The 21,997-nt window shown below is 36.0% G+C and overlaps 1 protein-coding gene across 1 annotated transcript in view; it reads right to left on the bottom strand.

Annotated features, from left to right (window-relative positions):
- MYT1L (myelin transcription factor 1 like) overlaps positions 1-19,065 on the bottom strand; it is a 730,598-nt gene extending 711,533 nt beyond the window's left edge. Inside the window, exons 1-2 of the mRNA XM_043981893.1 lie at positions 18,880-19,065; positions 4,417-4,589 (exon numbers count right to left, since the gene is read on the bottom strand). The gene's annotated coding sequence lies outside the window, so the exon portion shown is untranslated. The remainder of the gene's footprint in view (positions 1-4,416; positions 4,590-18,879) is intronic.
- Between the last annotated feature and the right edge of the window lie 2,932 nt (positions 19,066-21,997).

Here is a 21,997-nt window from a genome sequence, read left to right as displayed (position 1 = left end):
TGGAGTTATGGTATCTGGATTAGTATGACTACCTGCCCTCCTTAGGCTTCACATGCCTCATCTCTAAAATTAGAAGGTTGGTCTAGATCAAGGGTTCTCACACTTTTGTGTGTGTGTCCATGGAACTTTCCTGGGCTGCCTGGTGAAGCCTATGAATCTCTTCTCAAAAGAGTGGCTTTAAATGAATAAAATAAAATTCATAGGATTGGAAAGGAAATCAATTATATCGAAATATACAATTTTCACACCAAAGTTCATGGATTTCCAGAAATCATGGACCTCTTTGACATTCATGGATCCCAGGTTAATAGCCTTTGGCTTACATTTTCTCTAAATTCCCTTTAAAGCTTTAAATTGTATGATCTTAAGGGAACCAATGAAGAGCCTTGAGCAGAGGAATGATGTGACTGCATTTGTTCATAATGAAGAGAAGTCTGACAGTGGTATGGAATATGGATTGAAAGGAAGGAGACAATGGATTCCGAAAGACCTATTAGAGTCTATATCAGTAGTTCAGAAGGGTTGTGATAGTGGAGAGGGAATGGCTATGATAGGTTAATGGCACTAGGAATAGATAAGGGGTGTCAATAGAGAGGTTGAATTAATGCAGATTGAGGGAAAAGAGAGTCAACTTGACAAAAATAGAAAGAAAAAGCTTTGGATGTCTTGTGTTAGAGATACTGGTGGGGTGACCACATGGAGATAATGTGAATGCCTTTGGAAAGGTGGGAAGGATGATGAAGAGATAAGGTCATGTGTCTTTTTTAAGTGGACTGCCCTATATTTGTTCTTTTTCTCTCTCTCTCTCTCTCTCTCTCTCTCTCTCTCTCTCTCTCTCTCTCTCTCTCTCTCTCTCTCTCTCTCCTTTATAATTCAGCTGTTATTTGTATGGTGGAGAATAACCACACATGCAAAAACATCTCCTCCTTCCACTCCATCAGTACTTTAAAGATTCTTAAACCTTGACTGATATCTTCCACATACTTTAAATTTTAATTTCCCCTAATGATTCCAATCAAGGCTGATCTCTCTTTCTCTTCTCCCTCTTTCCCTCTCTCTTTCCTTCCCTCCCTCCCTCCCTCCACCCCACCCTCTCTGTTTACCTAGTATGGGGCACATGTGCCATGTGTTCTGGAGACTTGCTAATAATCCATCCCTTTATTTTATATCGTTTGTTGGTATTGTTCTATGTTTTATGAGTATAATTATTTTTTTTTGCAGGGCAATGAGGGTTGAGTGACTTGCCCAGAGTCACACAGCTAGTAAGTGTCAAGTGTCTGAGGCCAGATTTGAACTCAGGTCCTCCTAAATCCAGGGCCAGTGTTTTATCAACTGTGCCACCTAGCTGCCCCATGAGTATAATTCTTGTCTTTCCAGTAATGATTTAAGTTCCTAGATGGCAGGCACCACATGATATGTTGTTCATAAAGGTCTGACGCAGGTCCAGGGCAGCATGATGCACAGAGAGGAAACTCTTAATAACTACCTTGTGAACTGATAAACCACTATAAAATATTACTGGAAAGGGGAACATTAGGAAGTCAATTTCAATGTATCCATTGCCTTAAACAAGCCATTCCCTTAATACAAAAATGAGATCATCGAATCATGGATTGAGAAAGCACGAAGAGAGCCTCTAGTGAGTCCACTGCTCTTTTTATAGAGGAGAGAAAATGAACACTAAAGAGGTTATGTGACTTGCTCAATAACACACAGGTAGTAAGAGAGAGGACCAGGACTCAAACCCAGGTTCATTGATTCTAAATTATATGTTCTCAATTTTACTTGGCTACATTTTCTATTTCACAACTTGAGTATTTTTTCCCTCAAGTGTGAAAGATAGGACAATAAAATAACCTTCTAAAAGAGTAATAAGTTCAAAAAAAGTGACCTAAGTCACTTACTTAATTGTTAGGACCCAATTTGTTTTTTCGAATAGGAGATTGTGTAAAGATAAGGGAGAATTTCCATTTAGTTTTCAGAAGACAACCTAGGGAAAATAATAGAAAAATCTATTTTTTTTTCAAAACAATTTTGAGGGGTCACGTTCATTCTCCTAGTAGAGCTTACCTTCATGTGAAGATATCAAAGTAGGTCCTTCTATAAAATGGCCTACTTGAGAAAGAGCCATAAATAAATAAATGTGGTCATTGTTCTTTCTATACTAGAATGGACTATCTATTCTGTGACACTCATCATGGAAGGTATTGCTGAAACTAAAATATGGAAGAAGTAAGAATTCCAAATAGTCAACCAATTTGAACATTATATTCCTGAACTGAGCAGATTCATTATCATTACACAAGATCATAAACCATGTTGGGGTCCAAGTCTCACTCTGTTAGCAAAACAAAAACCATTCAAGATCATTTCACACACATATTTAATATTTATGACTCACTCTGAATTCATTTTCCTTAAAGCAAAACTAGATGTAATGAATGAAAAATCCCTATTCATGTTTACAAAGCAAAGAAAAATGATGAATATGTTCCCATTATTTCTTTCAAGTTTGTGTTTTGCCAATTTCATTAGAACTTAGTGTGTTATTCTCAAGACATAGGATCTATGAACATTTTAATCTTCTTAACTCTGCCTAAAAATCAGTACACATTCTAACATTCTCCCATGAATCTCACCTACCATTTGCTTTTGTACCTCTCTAGGGAACTCACAAAATGTATATTATGGTTAACTCTGCTTGTGTCTTTATCCCCGCTCTCCCTTAGCATGTTGTATGTCTTATAAAAGAGCTGACAATGGATGGAGTAATGGATTTAGAGTAAAGAAGAATTGGGTGCAGGATCTAGTTATGATATTTAGTAGTTCTTTTACCATGGGCCAGTAATTTAATTTCTTTGATCCTTAAGTTTTCTTATTGGCAAAATGGGTACAATACTTGTAACACCTATCTCACAGGACTAGGATAGTATATACAGAATTCCTTGCCAACTTTAAAACATCTCCTTCCTCCCCTCCAACTATTGGCTTCCTTCAAGACTTACCTCAAATCTTCCTATCTGAAAGGGATCTTTTCTGGTCTCTCCAGATCTTATGGCCTTCCCTCTTTGATTACCTCCCATTTGTACTACATGTGTTCTGAATTTTTGAATACTTTCCCTCTCATTTGAAATGAGCTGGTTAAGGGGCAGGAAACGTGTTCTTTTACTTTTTTGGCATTCTTAGACCTTGTCATACTACCTGGCACAAAGGAAGGACTTAATGAATGTTTTTTTATTGATTGTTTGATAGGAACTATAGAGGGTATAAAGATATTAGCACTTATGTATCTAGAAAAATCATATAAAATTACTAAACTTACTTATATATTCAAAGATTTCCCATCTTTGTGGTTTTGCTCAAAATGTTTCAACCAATTCAATTCCATTCATAGATTTACTAAAAAACCCTCCATTATTCAGGGTACCCTATCTGTCCAAATCCTAATATCTTTCAAGATCTTCAGATTAAAGTTTCTCTATACACCCTGTCCTGACCACTCCGACCTGATGTAATAGCTCACTATTCTGAATTTCTATCATACTTATAGTCTCTAGAGCTCATTTGGCAATTAACCATGGACAGTCTTGTCATATGGGTTTATTGTTTAACCTACAACCCTCTTTGAATTGGTTACTCTCCTCTCTTTCATCTTAAGGGACTAAATCACAATTTTGATTAGGCCACTCCTCTACTCAAAAACCTTCCTTACTACATATATATATATATTTATATATATTTATATTTATATTTATATATACAGAAGAGATTACAAGTTTTTCAGGTAGGAAGTTATGAGCCTTGTGTACATTTTTCAGTCAAAAGAGTCTACAAAATTTTCATCTGGCCTTCTCTTGCCATCATCACACATATATTCATTCAGGTCATTGATTCTGTGTCTTGAAATGTGTTCCTTCCTCATTTCTATTTTTTGAAATCCTTCTATTCCTTTGATGCAAAAAAACCCCTCATGTCAAGTCCCTTATGAAAGCTTCCTTAATCATCCCATCTGATAAGGATCTCTCCCTATTCAAATTGTCTACCAACCCTTGGTCTAGAGTCCATTTTTGTCTTGATGACACTTTATCATATACCATACTCACATGTGTACATTCTGAATGCTTATAATGTAAACTCATTGAATTCAGGGATCATGTCATCTTTCATTTTTGTATCTCTAGGGAGTAGCACTGCATACGACTGTGGTTTAAGAAGTGTTCTTGAAATTGAATGGTTTTGCTTTTGTTTTGAATTGCAAATTGAATATTATCATTAATCATTAACTTTTCACACATTTAGATTTTAGGCTCATCAGATCATAGATTTGGAGCTCAAAGGAACCTTAAAGATCATTGAGTCCAATCTCCTTATTTTAAAGATGAACAAACTGAGGTTCAGAATAATTAAGTGACTTACCCAGGGTCACACAGCTAGTAAGTTTCTGTTTCAGGATTGAAACCCAGATATTCCTGACTCCAAGTCCAGCACTCTATCCACTATGCAACACTCTTGTTTCCTCAACTAGATGGTAAGTTACTTGAGGACAGGAACAATGTCTTCTACTTTCCCAAAGCACCCAGCAGAGTGTCCTGCACAAAGCATTAAATAAATGATTGCTGATTTGGTTCATTTCAATCCATTGTTATCTTTCAAATAATTCACAAACTAGAGAACAAATGTTCATATATTACACACAGTTGCCCACACATATACAAACACATACACAGTGTATCTGTTTATTAATTTAATTAATTATTTTTGAACTTTGTTTTCCTACCTAATAAATCTATCTGGTGATCTCAACAGCCCTTACATTAGCAGATAGCTACTTCCCTATTACAATTTCAGGTAAGTACTCTTTTGATATGATAACTCAATAGTTATACTTGTTAGATAATAAGACTCATTCTGTTTCACTTAGGAACCCATGGATCTTCTGAAAAAGAATATTCTGTAATCTGACCTTCCCTTCAACCCATCCTTGTTCTCCCCAATATTACCCAAAGCTATTGATCTCAGACTAAAAATTCAGAGAATTGCAACTCAATTCTAGACTTTGATTCTCCTTCCTTAATTTGTCTATGTTTTTCTTCCTATAATTTTCCTCATATTCAATACTCTCACTTTACTTTTCTCCTATTTCACAAGTGGTTTTCAGTTAAAGAAATGTGGTTCATCTGAGAATTCCCAGCGTCCTTCTTTTAGATTATATCATCACCTACAGAAGCCCTTTCCTAATCCCTACAGTTACTAGTGACACCCAAAGTAATAATTTTGTCTTCACTTTGAATATACATGTATTCACATATTAACACAATATATGTATATATGCAATATGTATGTACATGTATGTATGCATGTATACATGTTTTCCCTAATAGAACATAAGCTTTTTGTGTCTTGGGATTATGTTATTGTAGCCTTTACATCCCTGGCCTCAACTGCAATTCTCAGTTCATAGTAGTGAAAATAAGTGCTTGTTGCTTGATTGGATACTACTTATACTACCCAATCAGAATAATAAATAGCATTGTGGGCAGCTAGGTGGCACAGTGGATAGAGCACCAGCCCTGGAGTCAGGAGTACCTGAGTTCAAATCTGGCCTCAGACACTTGACACTTACTAGCTGTGTGAAACTGGGCAAGTCATTTAACCCTCATTACCCTGCCAAAAAAAGAATAATAGCATTGATATAGCATTTTAAAATTACAAAGTACCATCTTTCTTTCTGTCTGTCTATCTATCTGTCTATCTATCTATCTATCTATCTATCTATCTATCTATCTATCTATCTATCTATCTACCTTTCTTTCTTTCTTTCTTTCTTTCTTTCTTTCTTTCTTTCTTTCTTTCTTTTTATCTACCTATCCATCAATTCTTGTTTGATGCTAATACTAGCCTTGTGAAGTAATTTTGATAATGGTGATGACACCTAATATTTATATAGTGCTTACCATGTGTGCTAGGTATTGTGCCAAGTGCTTTATAATTATTATCTCATTTGATCCTCACAACAACCCTGGGAGGTAGCTACTGTTATTCTCCCCATTTTACAGATGAGAAAACTGAGGCTAAAAGAAGCCCAGTTGTTTGTCAAATGTCATGCAAATAGTAAGTATCTGAAGCAGGGTTCAGATTCTGGTCTTTTTTTTTTAATTCAAATCCAGCATGAGCACACTATCAATTAGTCAAATGCATGTTGGTAATACACTATTTAAAATATATATTATTGATGACTTCTGTCTTTACGTCATTCATTACTCATCCACCCCTGCAAACTAAACATTCCATTCAGACAAAAAAATAATTTAATTTAGAGAAAAATGTCTGATAGGAAATTCTTCTCTGAGATCATACATAATATTCTACCCTAGTATTCCCCCATGTTTTTGACATGATGAAAGAGGCATGCTTTATTATGTCCATTATTTCTTGTCCAGGACCTTCATTTGTATTCCCATTACTTCAACTTCCTTCTCCTGATCATTTCATTTGCATTATTATAGAGGCATTTATTGTCCTCTTGGGTTTTTCTTATTTTGTTTTACATGAAGTCACTTAAATCTTCCAGTGTTTCTCTGAATCCCCCATGTTTGACATTTCATATTGCATAATATTTAATTAAATTTATAAAATTTTTTCTTTAGCTATTCTAATCTGTGGTCAGTAATTTTTCTTTCCAGTCCTCTTCTAGTATTATGTCATTTTATATATGGTAAATGGAGGCATAGAATATTGAAGACATAAGACTGACACAAAATTTCTTGATCAAGTATTATTACAGAAGAAGTGGCTTGGAAAAAAAAGAACTGGACTGGGGATGGGAGACTGATGTCTCAGGCTCAAGTTTTCAACATTTTTTCCTTGCTTGTCTTATTTGTGCAACACTTAGCCATATAACAAATGGGATAATTGTATGATGCAGTGGAAATAGGACTAGCATTAGATTTCATGAATTTGTGTTCAAATGCTGATCCTACTCCTGGTCCTACCAGTCTGACCTAGAATCAATGGTTAATTCTGTCTGGACCTCAGTTTCTCTCTCTATAAAATGAGGATTTTGAGCTAGGTGACCTTTAAGATCCAATTCCTTTACAATCTAATCCTTGATCCTGTTACCCTCTTGCTTTGTCTTTCTCTATTTTACAGGAATGTTTTGAGACTGAAGGAGATTATATGCATGAAAAACGTTTGGAATAAAGTCACACTATAAATTAAAGTAGAATTATTTTTAAGCATCAACTCACATCATACAAATTATCAATATTTAATTCTCTCATCAGACTGGATTAAAAAGTCATGTAATAATCTAAGTACATCATCAGAAAAAAATGACTAATAAAATATTTCCAGAATAAATCTTTTGTGCTATCTTTGTGGTTTTTCAGTCATTTTTCAGTTTATGTCCACCTCTTCAGGACCTTATTTGGGGTTTTCTTGGCAAAGCTACTAGAGTGTTATGCCATTTCTTTCTCCAGCTCATTTAACAGATAAGGAACCAAGGAAAGAGGGTCACACAGGTAGTAACTGTCTGAGGTCAGATTTGATTCCAGGACCAGCACTCTATCTATTGTGCCACGTAGCTGCCAATATGCTATTTATCAAAGCTAATCATCATCATCATTGTCATCACCACCACCTCGACCATCATCAGATGTAATAGTAGGCATAATATCAGCAACAGTATTATAATTAATTATATTTTATAATATATAACATAATTTTATATAAAAGTGCATTATATTGTGGGTAACTAGCTGGCAGAGTGGATAGAATGCTGGACCTAGAGTCAGGAAGACTCATCTTTCTGAGTTCAAATCTGGCCTCAGACACTTTAGCTGATTGACCCTAGGCAAGTCACTTATCCCTCTTTGTCTCAGTTTCCTTATCTATAAAATAAACTGGAGAAGGAAATGGCAAACCACTCTAGTATATTTGACAAGAAAACCCCAAGTGGAGTCACAAAGGCAGACACTACTGAAATGACTGAACAACAAAAAGAACATAGGTTATAATCTGTATCCACAAAAGAAGCACCACATTGATGAAAAAACAAACAGGTTTACTGATATATAAAGAAATCATTGTGTGGTTGTTATTAATAACAATTGACATTTATATAATTCTTTCAGGTTTACAATGTGAAATATATCCAATAATATAGGCATTTTCACTAGTATTTTACAAATAAGAAAACAGCAACTCAGAGAACAGAAATCACTTTCCTATGGTAGCATAATAGTTATTTAATGGTATGATGTAGTGGGACAGTTCCTAAGGTGTAGTCTGCAGACTTTTGAACATCCCTGAGACACTTTAAGGGTATCTATGAGGTCAAAATTATTTTCTTAATAATATCAAGATGTAGGGGCATCTAGGTGGTGCAGTAGATAGAGCAGTGGCCCTGGATTCAGGAGGACCTAAGTTCAAATCCAGCCTCAGACCCTTGACGCTTACTAGCTGTGTGACCCTGGGCAAGTCACTTAACCCCCATTTGCCACACCAAAAATAAATAAACAAACAAATAAATAATATCAAGATGTTATTTGCTTATGAAAACTCCTCCTTTTTCCAAATATGTGCGTGTGTGTATGGCTGGATTTTCTTCAACTGAAATAATCTATCACAACAGATTGAATGTAGAAGCAGATATGAAAATCCAGCTGTCTTCTATTAAGCCAGACATTAAAGAGATTTGCAAAAATATGCAAAAAACAATGCCACTATTCTCACTAAATCATTTCTGTTTTGGAAAATATAGTTATCTTTCATAAAATGCTATTTATGTTAACCTGAAATAGGCTTATTTTTATTTTTAATGAATTAATATATTTTTTAAATTATCAGTTTAAATATCTAATATGGTAAATATGATAGATATAACCCACATAAATAAAAGCTCTTTGGGATCCTCTATAATTTAGTGTAAAGGGGCCCTGAAACCAAAAAGTTTGAGAACTGCTGATGTAGTAGTAAGAAGGCTGTGTTTAGAGTGAGAAATCTGAGATTCATACCCATACTTCTGATTCCCAACCCAGGGCTCTTCCCTCACTACAGCTACCTCCAGTTATAATCACTGTTATGAAACACCTCTATGACAAAAAATAAAAATCATAGTCTCAAAGCAAATTCTGGAGAAATAAATAATTTCGATGAAAGTTCTGTTCCAGCTACATGTCGCGCTCCACTCAGATTCCTTAATAACTTTTTTTCCCCTGGAGGGCTGGGTAAGTTGAGAATTAGATAAAATTGACAACTCTGTTCCTGTTAATGCTTTTGTGCTAGTTCTAATAAATATAAGAACAACTCTCACACAATGGAAGGTAGCCTCCTCCAAGCTGGTGCTAGAGAATCCAAAGTCAGTTGTTCACTTTAACATCCTGTCCTGCAAAGCAGATAACTGGCAAAGAGAAGCAAACATACCAGCTGAGAGGAACAGCAATAATGTTCATACCTTGTCCCCTACACAGCACAAATTCACTGAATAAAGTTCTATTTTCTCACAATTCTGTTTGATACAATGGAAAGAGCATGGGATTTGGATTCTGTGGAGTTGGATTCTCATCTTGACCAGAACATTTGTTAACAGTGTTATCTTAGAGAATTTATATCCCCACTCCAAGCCTCAGTTTCTTCAACTGTAAAATGAAGGGTTTGGATTAAATGACTTCTCAGAGAACTTTTCAACTCTCAGTCCTTTGATCCTAGTTACAATTCTGAATTCTTTCATGCTTTTCTGATTCAAATCCAGAGATACATGCTCAATAGGAACTCATTTATACAGCATTTTAGAGTTCATAAATCACTTTCCTCACAACACCGTTAGGCAGACCCTAAGAAATATTGCATGATTATCCCTATTTTCAAAAGAAAGGAAAAAAAGGTTCCAACAAGTTAATTTATTTATAACTTCATAGCTGATAATTATCTGAGGCAGGATGGAAACCCACATTTCCTCATTCCAAATGCTATGTTTTTCACTATGCCACATTGGCTTTCCTATTCTAATAGTCTGTGTCACTAAGGCAAGAATGGAGATAGATCAAAGAAAGCACGTTACACAATGGGAAAAGGATAAACTCTGGAGTCAGAGAACATGGTTCAAATCCTAATTTTGGTGCTTACCACTTGTATGATCAATACTTGTATTGAAATTCATTCAATCTTCCTATCCCTCATTTTCTTCATCTCTAAAAGGAGAAGCTAGAATAGATGGTTTCTGATGTCCTTTTACTTCTTTCTATATCTGTGAGCTTATGAACTGCTATAAAATGACCTTTATGTATTTTAAGTTTTATATCCTTCACAGGTAACATTTAAACCATGGAATCAACAGAGATAATTGAAAAGGAATACATTCTCAGAATTATTTAGGATTTGCATTCTCCTGAAAGTCCAGAGGTGGCAAAGTCATGGCCAGGAGCAATAAGGTTAAAATGCAATTAGCACATATTAACAAGTAAATAAATAAAAATACAATGCAGGGGGAAGCTAGGTGGCACAGTGGATAAAGCACTTGCCCTGGATTCAGAAGGACATGAGTTCAAATTTGGCCTCAGACACTTGACACTTATAGCTGTATGACCCTGGGCAAGTCACTTAACCCCCACTGCCCTGCAAAAAAAAAAAAAAAAACCCAATGCAACATAGATAATGTTAATATGTATTTTTTTATTTTTTTCAGCCAGGCAATGAGGGTTAAGTGACTTGTCCAGGATCACACAGCTAGTAAGTGTCAAGTGTCTGTGGTTGGATTTGAACTCAGGTCCTCCTGAATCCAGGGAAGGTGCTTTATCCACTCTGCCACCTAGCTGCCTCCATATGTGTTTTTCTAAGTCAATATGCCTCAATAAGACCATTATATATAGGTTAGTTGGCCCTGCTTCTATTTCAGTTTGATACCATTGCTTTAGATGATTGGGTCATACTTCTTATCATTTTCCCAATCTCAGGTAATCCTAGATATTGCTAGTTTTAATTGTAAAAACACAACATTCCTTTTTCAAGGACAAAAGTACAACTCAAATAAGGCAGGATAGCACAGTGAAAAGACTTTTGGATGTAGAATCTACAGATTTGAATTCTTTCCCAATTCTACCATTTACTTGCTGTATGATTTTAAGCAAATCACCTCTCTGGGCTGGAGTTTCATTCTTCAGGAAAGAAAGGACAGACTAAGTGATCTCTGGTTCCTAAGATCTTATAATTTCATGATCCAAGGACCCAGTGCCTCTTCCCTCAGTTGAGACGACAGACAACAAACAGGCATGGATGTGGACGCTAATAAGAGCCGAAGAATTTACAGCAGGTGGTACCACCTGCCCCATTTAATTCCAGCCCAAACAATCTGCTTCTTGGTTCTAGGGAATCCAATCAGAATGCCTCAGAGTGAGAGAGGGGAGGGGGCTGGATAAAATAGCAACCCTGGTTTTGAGTATTTCCTTTATTTTGAAGGATACTCATCACGCTCAGGGGCTTTGAACACCTTTCTCTATCATTCTTGGAATTGGCAGAAGGAAATACTCTGAAAATCTCACAAACAAAAGCTCAACTGACTGGTTATTGAAAGTAATTGAAAGTAATTGCTGTGCAGTTCCTCCTTTCTCTATGACACTAGCATGAAGATGCCTGTCAGCCATACCAAAACCTTAGACATAGAGGCATTCTTAGACACCTTCCTTTTGGTAGGGGTATACTTATAATTGATTGAGTCACAGATCTAAACTTGTCCAGTTGGGGTCTTACTCTTTCACAGGGCAAGTTCTCATAACATTATAGGGTTAAAGTATGGCAGGACCTTTAGCAAGCCTCAACTCCAATTCAGACTTCTCGTTTATCAAATGAGGGTCAAAGAGGCTACATGACTTTCTTAATATCACACAGCTAGTAAGTAACCCAGGCATAATTCAAACTTCAATTCCCTGCTTCTAACACAATACCCACATACCACCCCTCCAAATGTCCTTGATTTGAAATGAATGTTTGAGGGCACAGGAAATTTTTTTAGAGTGTAAATGTGTAGAAATAAAGAAAAGGCAATGAATGAGTGTTATGCTAGAAAGAAGGTGGCCAGAACGTTCACTTTACTAGATATCTTAGTTACAGATAATGAAATAAGGTAGCAAGGACAGATCTATAGTTCTTGTAGCCTGTGAATATGTACTATCAGAAACATCAAACTTCCAAGAGGTTCTACTTCCCGTTACTTCCCTTCTTCTGGTCAAACTATAGAGTTTTATACATTCATACATATATATGCATGCATGTATGTATGTGTGTAATCTATGTATGTATGTATGGCACATAAATAATGAAGTAATGCCTGAATTGGTGAAAATTGCTTTCCTTTTCAGGGTGGGGGGGTAGAGAAGGAACAAAAAAAATGCATGCCTATGCATCAGAAAACTTAGGCAATGGTAGCTCTAAAGCAAGAACAAGTGATTAAACCTGTGAGTGAAGCTTTATGCCTCAGTTTTCTTATCTGTGAAATAGGTATAATGATACTAATAGTACCTCACAGGGTTGTTGTGAGAAAAGTGTTTTGTAACTTACAAATAACTATATAAATGTGAGACACTAATATTATTGCTGATTAATGTTCTGAGTGTCTTAGTTTTCATTTTATATGAAACATTCATTGTGAAAGCTTACATTCAATTGTAGTATTACTTTTGTAGTATATTTGTAGTATTCAACTTTTATAATCTGAAATGTCACTTAGAATAGTTATTTAATCTTTAATATTTTACCAACTGCATAATGAGAGGTCACATAGTATAGGGTCGATAAAGAATCAATCTAGGATTGAGGTAGACGTGGGTTCAGACCTTGCTTCTTACATGTACCGGCTATGTGACCCTAGGGAAGTCATTTAACCTCTTAGTATACTAGGTAACTCTCTAGGACTGTAAATTTCAGATGCATTGTCTATCTTCATGAGGTGGTGGAATCCCAACAAATAAAGAAGAAATGTAATGTGAATTTATGAAATTTTAAGGGTTAAGGAAAAACCATCCTTTTAAATGCATAAATTTGACATTTACACAGATACTTCAAGCCCCTTTGATCTGCTACTGTTTTGATCATTACCTTTAAAACTAGAAGAACAGGTGGCTCAACCCATTTGTAAACAGGTGCATTAACCTGTCCCTGGAGAAAAGATCACAACACTTCTTGGCTGGAACTACAGGTGTGGATCCATCAGGGAGAAGGGTTGTTTGTGAGCTAACAAAATCCTGGTAACAGCATACCAGCCTGACATGTTGGGGTAGTGAAAGCACCTCCATGTTTTATGCTCAGGGTCATGAAGAACTGAGTTGAGTATGAGGTCTCTAGAATTGTCTCTAGAATTTTTAGGATGTTAAGTCATCGAATCATGCATTAGTTCAGAATCAAGCTTCCATTACTTTAACCAAAGGCCAATAAAGCATCATCATATGATGTGTGATTGTTTTTGTTTTGTTTTGTTTTGTTTTTTTACTGAGCAAATTAGTATAGTGCAAAGGGAGTAGATCAGGAGTGAGATGGACTAGGTCCAATTCCCAATTCTAACTTGCTGGCTGTACTACTTTAGACAAATCAAATAGTCGCTGAAGGTCTCACTTTCATCTTTTGCAAAAAGGCAAGGCTTAGGCTAGATGGTTCCTAAGACTCCTTATGCTCTAAATAGATGATCCCATTTATGTAAAGGTCTTGTTTTCTGCAATGACAAGAGTCCACAGTATCAACTATATTTTCTTACTCAGTCTTTTTTCCCCAAATTTCTGTTTTTGTCTTTCTTCAGCAAAGACATAACTTTCTAATGTTTGTGCAAAAACCACACAGAATCACCTATGCAATTTTCCAACTCAGGTAAAATATAGAATATTAATTCTAGCCAAACTACTCTCCCACTGGTTTTAATCTCAGGCTTCTTAATTCTAGAACTGGCAGGTATGCTCAGTCAAGTCTGACTCAATGTAAATGTGGCGTGTACTCATCAGAATGGTTTGAAATGCATGACAGCTTTCTAATTGGAATCCCCCTCATTCCCCCTCCTTTTCAGGTATGCTTCTACCAATGGTGAGCAGTCAGAAGACCAATAGCCCAGCCCCTTTTTACTGTTTGTGTCCTGGTTGTGCTGATTGTGTCACAGAAGAGAGAGAAGAGTGAACATGAGCCAGGACCATCTTTGCATATCTGTCTTCTTGTCTCTAAGAAGTCCTTGGCCAATCAGTGAGTCCATGACTAAAGAATGGAAAATTTTCTCTAATATTGTCCTATAAAACCAGCATTCTAATATCCATGCTTAGACCCAGTCCTCCTTAAGTATGTAAAGGCTTACTGTGACTTCACCTTGTCATTTTCATATTGGGTCATTTTCTTGTGATTCTCCCTCTGGTGTGGCAGTGCCAACATCACACACACAAACACATACACAGAGTAAAGTCTTATATAACTAGGACTAAACTGTCTAGAATCCAGAATGCTTAAAAGAATGCTTTAAAAATACATTGTTGGGATAAGAATATACATAATACGTATATACACATATACAGACATGACAAAGGAAGAGAGAGAGAGAAGAGGAGAGACAGAGAGGTTTTTATAGATAGTTTCCAACCACAACTTTTGAGTTTGACTCCTTCCAAAAGAAGAGGATAGTTGAGAGTGATATGGACCTTGAACCTTAGAGGATTTATTGATCCTATCATCCTGTATTTAACCCTCCCAAAATTAAAAAAAAAATCATTAATTTCTAAATAAGGTCATTTAGGTTGAAGAAAAAGAACAAAAGAGAAAATTTGAGAATGCCTTTTGGAGCAGGGAGGTATTCCCTTGATTCTTAACCCTGATCTCACTCCCTAGAGTTAAAAGGAATTCCCAGAGCATCTGCCCTCTGTACAAGTGAGATCATTCTCAATTTTTATCAAAACTGAATGTTGGATATATGACTTCATTTTCTTTAGCTTACTTGGGATGGAACAAGTGCTCATGCAATGAGAAGGATAGACAGGGTTAAATGCTATAACATGGTACTTATTCACACCACATTAGCCAGAGGAACACTACAATTAGGCATAAAATTTTATTCCTCTGATAATATACTCCAAGTTCTCACTCACAGCTAGTGGAGAGAGGGATTTCCCTGGGAAAGAAAGACATGAAACAATACTAGTCACTTATGAGGTAAACAATAAGACTATCGAATTAAATATTGTCACTTTCCCAACTTTTACAAGATATAATGGGAGTGTATTACAAGCAGTAAGCTTGAGTTCAGGACATATGAATGATTTTGGCCTTTATATCATTCCCAGTAAAGCAGGGCCAAGGTATTTCCTCATTTGAATCATCAAACTACTATGTATTAACAAGTCATCTGCAAAATGAGAGTGAACACAATTTCTAAAGTTGAGTGCATCCATCTCCAGACTTACCATATAAAGACTAAGCATCAACCTGCCATTAGATTTAAGAGGGATTTTTCCCAAACCTATCTCTCAGCCAATATACTGAATTTTCTCCTTTTCCTGCAACTAGTGATGAGCAGCACTTTCCATGGACCCAGACAGTGAACAGCTGGATGGTTGCCAAATGAACATACATTCATGGTATACTGTGCCCTTTTTAATCAACTTCCTAATTAAAAAATGCCATGCTGGCATGAGGTATGAGAAGAGTAGGCTCAGAATATTTCACAAAATTATAGCCCCCAATGCTGGGGTTGTTGAAAAGCTGTGATCTTACAGATGTTTATGAGTTTTGCTAGTGCAGAGATAGAATCAATTTGCTTATGCCTAGCCCTCAAGACATATTAAATTTATCCTGAAGGAAACTGATTTCTGAAAACCCCTTGCCCAGATGCATTAGGCGGCTAGGAGTTTCAGAGAACCAAAGGGTCTCCTAGCAGATGTAACATTGATTCCTGAATGTTCACAATCTACCAGACAGTTCCACAGCAGACCTGATTTGATGGCTCTCTATGGGGTGCCCTCTAGCCTTGATTATTCCCACAACCAGGCTGGCGAGTTAGCATTGTTTCATGGCGACAAGACAGCTCAGTGTCTGCAGCTTCTGTTCAGATGTATCAGACAGAGACAGTCCATGGCAAAAGGAATCTGAGATATGGTCCAATTGAAAGCCAACCCGTAAGGGATGCCTTTGTGCTTTTGTGGCCCAATGATGTATGAACTACTGGAATGGATAAGGAACCCTGACTTTTTATCCCTCCCTTTCCCCTTCAGTGTCATTAAAACCTGCTGCTCTGATACTAGGGGTTAGATAGTAACATGATAGTTCTAGTCAAAACAGTTCTCAAGAAAGAAATTCTACAATGAAAATTGATTTCAATGTATTAGAATGAGATTCCATCCCCCAACATACAACTGTAATTCAGGGGGTGCTTGATTTAGAGAAGTGTGCCAGATTTAAAAAGCTCACAAACAAAATCTCCAAAACTAGGAAGCAATTCTTTTTAGGATAGATTTGAGGGTCCTCCTTGAGTAGTTAAACTTTTGGTAAAGTAAGTCACCAAGTCAGGAAGGACCTTTGAACTCTAGCAATTTGAGTTCATAAATACATTTAAAGCTGATGTACCCACTTTACACATTCACTTGGTGACTCAGAAGCAGCACAGTTGCTGTGAACACTTCACTTGCACCTTGAAAAACAAAGCCTCAGAACAAGCTTCCAAGAGACTAATTACAGTGCCCCAGCAGTGAAAAATATGTGAGAGAATATAATTTTGATTCAAGTAAGGTCAAATGACATTTGTAGAAAAAATTACATATAGTCCTTGTTCTAGCAACATAAACATGACAAAAGTGGAAGATTTTTACTCAAATTGCAGGAGTAGCATCAAGGAAATAAAGTATAGAACCTTCAGCACATTATTTTTCTCCCCATTAATCCTGAGTGACACAATCTTTGCAGCAGATTTTAAACAAAAAAAAATCTCCTTGGTTGTCTTAAAATGTATGTAGAAAGAAAAGTTTTTCATTGCAAACTTGAAATGCAGCCTCAGAATTTATGTAGAAAAATGTCTTAGATCAAACCCATCTTGCATTAAGCAAGCAAAACACCCATTGACATATTTTTAGTTCTGAAAGGCTTAATTGTCTTTGAATGCAAACATAGCTCAACTCCAGTACTTGAAAACTACAGTGACAGATAGTGGTATAAAGTAAGTCTGTCAACTGGAAACTAATCTGACATAATTCTGGCCCCTTTGAAAAGGTCTGACTATACCTCTGTAAAGCAGCCAAACACAAAGAAAGCATTATGGATAGGTAGATCTTAAGTATTTGCCTTCTGCTAATAAGTGGGTGCTTCTAGCTTGAGTCAAATGATGAAAATTTTACCCTCAAAAAAGTTGTGAACTATCAGAAAACTAAATCATAGTCTTTAAAAAATTGATTTGGTAAAATTAATAGAGAACAAGTGGAACAATGCAAGGCACATACAAGACAAAATACTTTTCTCTACTTCAAAGCTCTTAGGAGAATCTGATATGTTTTTATATAGTACTCCACTTTTCTAGAAAAAAAATATAAAAACCCAAATATTTCTCCTTTCATGTTGATCAACAAATCTGACAATTGAAAGAAATGCATAGGTTTTTAACATATAAATATATAGGAACAAATATGAGAGGTAGAAAACTCACCCATTAAGCAAACGAGTTCAATGATTGTATTCAGAAACTGGAAAAACATGGAAAATGATAAAATAATAACAACAATAATAAAGTATGAACATATTCCCACTAAAGGGTTAATAGCTCCATGATATATTATAGACATTTTTTAAAAAAAAGTGTTTGTGATTTGCCTTTCTTGTTCTAAATTGATAAAACTGAAAAAGAAAGAAATCCTCTCCCCAAAAAAGTTATATTCCTTATCAAATATTTACTGTTATTCTCCAATGCATTAAAAAATAAAGTCAAGCAACTCTTAACAACCTATTCTTCACCTTCTTCCCCTCCAGAATCAAAGCAAATCATCTAACAGATCTGACACAGTCAGAAAACTATGAAAAGACAATTAAAGGATAATTTCTACTTGGCCTCAACCTTAACAGCAGTTATAAAATTAGGTCAGTTGAAATCAAAATCTTAGGGTTTTTTTAAAAGGATATTAAGAATCATTAAAACAGGATAACATTTTTTCACAAATTATGTCTCAGACATGGAAGTATCTCCAACTAAATATTAAAACAACCATGTTGCAGTGCATACAGCAACAGAATTATATAAGAAATGTATGTCATTGGATGACAATAGAAATTTAAGATTCCATCAACCTTTCCTGGCACTCTCAAAATGAGTCTCCAGAATTGTCAAATATAAAACAGGGAGATGCTCTCTGATTCTACAAATAAGTTAGCACAACAGAGTTAGTTCATGCAAATTTTTTCCAACCTACAGATTTGAGATCAATAAAAACTTTGGTTTGTTTTTGATCACCAGCAGCCAATAGAGGGTAAAACTGGTTAAATCAAAAACCAAACCCAAACCTAACCTTCTAGTCAAGAAAAAATACACATATATACACATATGCATACACACATACATAAACACACATATACATATATACCAACCTAAACTATTGACTTCTGGGTTGTCATAGAAACAAAATTTAGTAGTTTTACTAGTTTGCATAATGTTGTCCCAGCAAATATCAATAAAATACATTTAATAATGGCTGCTGCAAAAAATGATAATCACTAAACAATCTCCACTTCAGACAAATGCCCAGGAAGATGTGCAGAGCAGCTAAACCCAAACCTGCAGCAAACAGCTATGCTTTTGTTACTGACCAAAAAGAGTTGAACTTTGTTCTACTTTGTAAGGAGGAGCAAACTGTTCTGAAAACAACAGGGCAAACATAACATATTTACCTTGAGGGGATATCAAATGGAAAGCTGAAGAACTGCAAAACAAAAGTAGTCCAAATGAATTATCCCCGCGTGGAGTCCAATTTTGCACCTTCAACTAGGCCACAGTCTGACAGGCAATCATTCCAACCCCAGCCACCCCTGCCTTCCTGCTTGCCTTCCTTCCATCTTAAGAGATTCGCCCAGGAAATTCACAAACCTGCTCCATGACTACAAAACTCTTCTAACGCTTTTGAACGCCCACCATTTGTTCTCCATTCATCCAATCAACTTTTCACTGCACATCTTCTCCTTCTATCGGAGCTCAGGCACAGGATCACTTCTCATCTGTATGCTAATTATTTTGCCACATGGACAAAAGTAATAATGCTTTTAGACAGGAAACTAACGGGCCTGTAGTTGAAGATGGAAATTAATAAGTTGACACCACTAAACGACAGAAAAGATGGGCATGCGTGCCGCACTCTGGCTGATGGCTACAGTGCAACCTCCATGTAAAAGCAGCAGACAGACAGGCAATGGGCTACAGAAAGCCTGGCTGGGTTGTGTGCATCGAGCACAACTTCCCTTAGAGACCACATTACTGCAGCAGAATCACATCAGTAGCATATTGCTGACTTACCCTGTCTCAGTCTGCATCCTTTAAGCAATACAAAACATATCCATTTCCCCAAATCCTAATGTGTGGGAGAACTTCATCGCTGAGCTAGGTATTTTTCAAGCTCTAGCTTTGGATTAAACCAATAATTTCTAACCCTCCTGTTTATTAGGCTTGCAGTACAATCAGACAAGATTGGGGATGTATGCTGTATGCTTCTTACATTGTACCCACAGGCCCCTAAATCTCTAGAGCAGAATGTGTATCATGTGCAGTGCTGTATTTAATGTAATAGATGGGAACTGTAAATACCACAGTCAGGCTGTTAACAGCTACCGACTAGGTGATATATCTAAAAATACTTCCTCTGTCAATGATGCTATGGTAAAATCATTTTGTGGCAAAAGAAAATTTACACAAATCAGAAGAACATAAACTATTTTAAAATCCTTTTCTTTAAAAAAACCATGAGTTCAAAAAACCTCTTTTTCTTTTACAATGAGGGAACAGCTGCTAAAGAGTTAACTCTAACTGATTCTTCAAACCTCTTTCAGGTTGCCTACTTCACTCTAGTCTGCTTCATTATATATTTTCAAAATTTATTTTCAGACAAAAGAAATGAAACTATTTCACTGAGAAAGACAGAAAGGACTTATACAGCTGAAAGCATTATCTACAAGCCTGTAGGAGAAGCAGGAAAACTTTTATTCCGAGAGACAAGCCCAAATATGATATCCAAAATACAAAGGAAAACAATGATATATGACTTTCATTAGGATTTTTCCAGTAAAAAGTGCTAATTTTAAAATGGTGTCTTAAGATAAACAATAAATGTTTGCTTTTACCACTCACACCATGCCATGCTACTCTTTTTTGGTAAATCTCTCTATTATAACACTCACCATCATGAAAGGCTACATTAAATCATAAAGGCTATGGTAGCACCTCCCCACCCCTCCCCCACTGTAACTAGCCTTTAATACATCCCGACTCTTGTTTAGCAACAACTCCAAGCAGCATGCAGACAGACATTTCAGGCACATTACAAAAAAGCTGTGATACTGGAATCTCATTGAGTTTATTTAAAAAGGCTTTGTTGTTTCATTCCTGTTCTAAAACATGAGATTTTATGAACAATTTAAAAAATTATAATCAGATAATATTGAAGATATCCAAGCAAGTTCAAGGTCCCATGGATAGAAGAGGAAATAATAAGCAAAACAACAATAACAAGAACAAGAAAAACTATTGATTAAAGTACCTAAAAGGAAATCAGAGGTCACTTATACTACCATAACTGCCAGAATGCAAATGTAATGGCTGAGCAAATCTTATCTAGCATTTTAAAAATATGAAAAGAGTGTACCTTTTTGAAGTGCAGTTGTTAGCCATCAAGCAAAACCCTCCTTAAGAGGCTGTTTCTGCAGACATGCAGGTTTATTTCTGACATGAAGAGAATCTCACACTCCTTTATTGCTTTTCCTATTTATCCCCATTCTTGTTATCCCAGTACCTCTTATTACCTTCACCCTTTTAGCTTGCTGTCTACAGTGATGTTCTCAGAAAGTACCACCACTGTTGATAAGCCACTGCAGGTTTTCCATGGGAGACAATGCTGACTACTGTTTCCTTGGTGAGGCAGTGAAGGCTGACAGAGAAGTAGGAAGTTACCAAGAACACCTTATCCCAGCCCTCAAAGGTAATCCCTCTAAAGACCAAGCCTGTTGCCTGACATGTTGAGACCAGACATATTGGTTACTACAGAGGTTACAATTCCCTTCCCATATAGCACTGCCAGAAATCACTGCAGTCTGGAAGCAAGAAAAGCTTCTATAAAATATTTTAGACAGAACCCACCAACTCAGAACAAAACACTCCCCACTCTGCCCCTAACTTTTCTGATAATCACTATGCTGAGAGGAGTTAAAACACAGAAACAATTTGCAAATTTCTTAGCAAATGCAACCTAGCCCAGCTATGTTTAAAGTATGTCTTTAGATAGTAAACAAGGAATTCTATTTTTTCCTTCTACTTTTACAACACCTGGTTTAAAATTGTTTCTGCCATCTCTGATTACTTCTGTTGATACCCTAAAGACTCATTATGATGTTAAAGCCACAAACAGTTGAATTGTGGAAAGATTCATAGAAAAAAATCTTTGTGTGTGTCTGAACAATGCAGGTGTGAAACAGAAAGAGGGAGATACATGCACAGAGAGCCTGAGGAGTTAGAGAGACACAGAGACAGAGCACAAAAAGATAGATATAAGAACAGACATAAATAATATGCCAATAATAAACCTTTTTTTCTTCATGAGGAAAACTATTTGACACCAAATCAAATTTTAGAATGTTAAGAGTTGTTTTACAATAACCAGTAAAACAAAAACCATAGACCAAATTGCTTCAAAAATAAAATAGTAGAAATTAATTCTGTGAGTGAAGGATTTCAATAATGTTAATATTTGGTTATTATATATATATATATATATATACATACATACATATATATATATATATATAT

This window comes from Dromiciops gliroides, chromosome 2, assembly GCF_019393635.1.
Source record: "Dromiciops gliroides isolate mDroGli1 chromosome 2, mDroGli1.pri, whole genome shotgun sequence".
Taxonomy (NCBI): Eukaryota; Metazoa; Chordata; class Mammalia; order Microbiotheria; family Microbiotheriidae; genus Dromiciops; species Dromiciops gliroides.
Note: the sequence above shows the minus strand (reverse complement) of the source record. Positions and strands in the feature narration are given on the sequence as shown.